The 5346-nt window shown below is 38.2% G+C and overlaps 1 pseudogene; it reads right to left on the minus strand.

Annotated features, from left to right (window-relative positions):
- Nucleotides 1–3678: 3678 nt before the first annotated feature.
- On the minus strand, nt 3679–4647 carry LOC109453083 (CMP-N-acetylneuraminate-beta-galactosamide-alpha-2,3-sialyltransferase 4; annotated as a pseudogene).
- Nucleotides 4648–5346: the final 699 nt, after the last annotated feature.

The raw sequence follows: 5346 nt of genomic DNA on the forward strand, positions 1-5346 counted from the left end.
ATATCTAAACATAGGAAAGGTATGGTAAAAATATGGTATAAAAGATAAAAAATGGTCCCTGTACCATGAATGGAGCCTGCAGGACTGGAAGTTGCTGTTAGTGAGTCAGTGAGTTAGTGGTGAGTGAATGTGAAGGCCTAGGACATGACTGTACGCAAACTGTAGACTTTATAAAGACTATATACTTAGACTGCACTAAATTTACTTAGATTTTCACTTTCTTCAATAATAAATTCACCTTAGCTTACTATAATTTTTTAGTTTATAAAATTTTATTTTTTTAACTTTTCAACTCTCTTTAATAACAGTTTAAAACACAAACATATTGCCCAGCTGTGCTATATACACATATGTACATATATACATATAAAGATATATGTACATCTGTACATATATAAAGAATATAAAGAAATATATATATGTATATATATACGTATACATATATATATTTCTTTATATTCTTAATCTATAAGCATTTTTCTGTTTTTAATTTCTTTACTTTTTGTTCAATAAATGTGTTGTTTAAATTCCCATGTTTATGAACCTCCCACATTTAGTTGTCATTAATTTCTAACTAATTTACTTTTATTTATTTTTATTTTTATTAAATTTATTAGGGAGACATTGGTTAATAAAATTATATTGGTTTCAAGTGTACAATTCTATAATACTTCATCTATATATTGCATTGCGTGTTCACCACCCAGAGTCAGTTTTTCTTCTGTCATCAAGTGTTTGAATCCCTTTTCCCTCTTCTATCACCAACCCCACCCCCGCTCCCCTTACCCTCTGGTAACAACCATAACCATACTGTTGTCTATATCTATGAGTTTTGTTTGTTTTTTGTCTTGCTTGTTTGTTGCTTTCAGTTTTATATCCTACATATGAGTGAAATCATATGGTTTATGACTTTTTCTGTCTGACTTATTTCACTTAGCTTGATTATCTCAAAATCTGCCCATGTTGTTCCAAATGGCAGTATTTTGTCTTTTCTTATGGCTGAGTAATACTCCATTGTGTATATATACCACATCTTCTTTATCCAATCATCTATTGAAGGACACTTTGGTTGTTTCCAAGTCTTGGCCACCATAAATAAAGCTGCGATGAACATCTTTACGGACAAATGTTTTTAGATTTTTTGGGTAGATACCCAGAAGAAGGATTGCTGATAGTAATTCTATTCCTAATTTTTTGATGAACCTCCATACTGTTTTCCATAGTGCCTATACCAATTCACATTCTCCGCATGGTGTATGGGGATTCCTATTTCTCCACAACCTCTCTAAGACTTGTGATTACTTGTCTTGTTGATGACAGCCATTCTAACAGGTATGAGGTGGTATCCCATTGTGGTTTTGATTTGTGTTTCCAAACTAGCTAGTGAAGTTGCACATTTTTTCATATATCTGTTGGCTGTTCGTATGTCATTTTGGGAGATGTATCTGTTCAGGTCCTCTGCCCAGTATTTTTTTTTTTTAATTGGACTGTTTTTTGTTGTTTTTGAGTTGTATGAATTCTTTATGTATTTTGGATATTAGCCCCTGATTGGAGGTGTTGTTTGCAAATATCTTCTCTCATTCAGTTCGTTGCCTCTTTATTTTGTCAATGGTTTCTTTTGCTGTGCAGAAGTTTTTACTTGATACAGTCCCATTCATTTATTTTTGCTTTTACTTCCCTTGTCTTTGAGGTCAAATTCATAAAATCTTCTCTGAACCCAAGGTCCATAAGTTTAGTACCTGTGCTTTCTTCTATGTAAGTTATTGTTTCAAATCTTATATTTAGGTCTTTGATCCATTTTGAATTAATTTTGGTATATGATGACAGATAGTATTCTAGTTTTCTTTTTTTTTGCACATGGCTTTCCAATTTTCCCAGCACCATTTATTGAAGAGGTTTCCTTTTCACCATTGTAGGTATGTTTTTGGTTCCTTTGTCAAAAATTATCTGCCCATATACATGTGGGTTTATTTCTGTGTTCTCAATATTTTTACAACATTGATTTTACACTTAGAATTGAAAAGTTTTGAAAAAGCAATACTTATTTGTATAAATAAGGTGGCTTTAGGGCTCACATATAATTATATTTTCTCAATGATTTTTACTGTGTTTTAATCCCACTGGGAATTAAATAATTATAAGCTTTTAATGTCAGGTTCACTAATAGAAAGGATACATTTTAATTTTTTTATTAATTTTTCTTCATGTACTTTTGCATGCATGTTATTTCTTATTATTGCTTTATATTATTGCTGTGATTTATTGATATATAGGATAGCTACAGAAAACATCACCCTCATTTGGTTATAATGATGATGTTCCACAGAACGCTATATGATAAAGATCAAACTATCATTCCTCCATGCCTCATCTCTATTGATCATATTTGTGTGTCTATGGTCTAGTTGTCAATGCTTTAAGGGACTGAATTTGATTTCTATCACTTATATAAGATCATTTCTATCACTTATATAAGATTTCTATCACTTAAGTAAGTGATTTCTTCACTTATTTCCCTTCCGTGAGTTAAATTGAGAGCATATTAAAAAAATAAGTATGTTAATTAATTTATTGGTAATTATTCTTTGAGAAGACAGAACTTTTTATAGACATTTCAAGGGCAGTGAATCAATTCTGTTGCATTCTAAAGGTAATATACTCATAACCCACATCCATTAAGGGGTAGAAGGAAGGCAACATCCTATAATGTTTTGGCTGGTATTGGATGCTGAGGGAAAACTCTAACAGAGACACTAGATGGTTTTATACATTCTGAGATATATTCAGTGTGTTTCCAAAATTGTGATCATGGGACGTTGGAAAAAGAAAAAAAAGTAAGCAATATTCTCCTTTTTATATTATGTTTTAGCTGTTTTTCCTTTTTCCTGGTATAAAAGTATAAAATTTAAGGACACAGTGCATGAAAAGAAATGGGTCATACTTCAGAATTTTAGAAACAATAGAAATTTTAGACATTACCTATAAGCTTACTTCATTTTTATTTATTTATTACTTTATTTTTCTTTACTTCATATTTAAAGTGAGAAAATTCAGCCTCCTAGCGTTTCTAGCATCTGACAATAATCCTAGTAAAGGAGATCTTCAACAGACCTCTTGTATCTGATTTTCTCTGTTATTTATTTGAATAATAGTTTAATATGTTTGGAACCTCTTTTATAGATGAGGTTCCCTTCTCCATGAAATACCCAAACCACTGCTCTTCCCATGCTTCTCTTTGAAGGGCACCCACCCACCCTCCTAGGAGGCTGGCCCTGGGCCTAGGCCTTAGGGGGCCCATCAGTTTTCTGTTTTTGAAAAAGTGGTCCAAACACTGCATATGCCCCCTTTTCTGGATGCCATGGGACCAGCCCACAGCACTTTCTTCCCCTTAATTAACTAGTCCATTACATAATCTCCTAGCACTGGCACACAGGAGATGCTACAGCAGCAAGCCTCATCCCTTAGCTGAACTCCCAGCACCACAGGGCATCCATCCTGACTAGATTCCGTCCCCACAAGAGCAGCTAGGGCATGGCCTCATCTCAGACCTGGCCAGTCCCACACAGAGGAGGTAGGATTCCAAGCTGGTCATGCTGGCACCAGGCACCTCCACAGCCATGGCTGGGAGTTGCTCGGGCAGCAGATTGGGCAGACCCATGGGTAGAGCCCCTGGCCAAGTCAGAAGTAGGTGAGGTTTCTGACTGCTCCAGTTTCCAGCATCTGTTTGATGGCCAGGGCCTCTTGGGAGACTGTGGTACACCCTGCCATTTACTTGAGTGTGATCGGCTCATACCAGTGACAGGTGTGCTTCCATTTGTGGGCATCTGGGCAGCCAGAGCCTGCGATGTGCACCGTGTTGCAGAGGTGGAGCGCCAGGATAATGGCATCATGTCTGTGGTGAGCTTCTGCCTAATGTTGTGTGGCTGCTTCATGGACAGGCTCAGCAATTTGTCAGCTGCAATCTCCATGAAGAAGGGGGTGAGAATTCTAATCTGTTTGGGGTTGACATCCCAGATGAGGGGAGGCTATTTCCAGAAGCAGTTTCACACCCATTCTATCATTCAGAATGGTCTCGATCTAGCGGAAATCTGTTGCCTCGAAAGCCACCAGGAGGAGGAGCGTATCTGGGCTGTTCTCCACTTTGGGGTTGAAGTGGGTAGAAGAGACACATGGTGGTCTTGGAGCCCACGTCACCTTTGTAGCCAGCCACTGGGGCGTTGTTCAATCCGATGGCCCTGTCGTACTGGTGATGGCATCTCCCAGCAAGCTGCTGTAAAGCCGGTGTCCATTGCTCACGAATACGCAGCAGCTGCACTTGAGCCTCTGGACACTCTCCGGAATGGAGTAGCTGGTGACGGCTAGGATCCAGAAGAGCAGGGATCACTCCCCTTGGTCCCACAGGGCAGCTCGTAGGCGGACGGTGTCTTGACACAGAAATAACCCTTAAACTGCAGGATGATGGGCTGATCTCTCTAGTAGATGTCGAAAAGCTTAGAGGCTTTCCTTTGCCTCACTCTGCAGGCATGGCTCTTTCTTCTCTGGGATGGGAAAATAAAAAGTGTCTTCACGGGAGATGGAATACCACACAATGATGACCAGGACCAGAGCCAATATGGCCAGGAGCTCCCAGCAGGACTTGCTGATCATGTTTCTCAGCAGGTAGCAGAGTTCCTGGGGAGAGCTGGCATCCCAGCTGCCTACGGGCACCCGGAGAGGGGTGGGGCAGTTGGGCGGCTCCATGCAACTCTGAGACCAGCGAGGCAGGTGGTGGCAGCTGGGCTGGTGCTGTGCTTGGCTGTCCCCAGTCTCGGGTGCAGGCCTGGCCATGATAGGGTTAGTCGGCCTGTGGAGAGGCGGGGGCCGGCTTTGATTTTCCCTGTTATTTTAAATGGATTCTTTTTATTCATTCTCCTAGTAAAATGGTATCTAATTGATTGTCACTATATTGTTCCAGTCAACATTAAAAGGGGTGAATGTTTACAGCCTGCCCTGGAATGGGAATTTAGCTTGTTCTATAAAATGACTTAACTGTACTCATAGAGCCTCACAATGATTAATAGTAGCTCTCTTTTGAGTAGCAAAATAGAGAACTTTAAATATGGAAATTGCATTACTTTTTTTGTTGATTAATAGATCAGACACAATTTCTAACAGTTATATTTATTTAACACAAAGTAAACATGTAATAAATGTCCATAAATTTATTTTTAAAGGAAAAAAAGTCATTCACATTTAAATATAATTAAAACATACGGATTTCCAAATACTGCAAAAAAATATCATGTTTTCTTTGGAAAAATGTCTATTCAGATCCTCTGTCCATTTTTTAATTGGATTGTTTCTTTT

This window comes from Rhinolophus sinicus, linkage group LG04, assembly GCF_036562045.2.
Source record: "Rhinolophus sinicus isolate RSC01 linkage group LG04, ASM3656204v1, whole genome shotgun sequence".
In the NCBI taxonomy this organism is placed as follows: domain Eukaryota; kingdom Metazoa; phylum Chordata; class Mammalia; order Chiroptera; family Rhinolophidae; genus Rhinolophus; species Rhinolophus sinicus.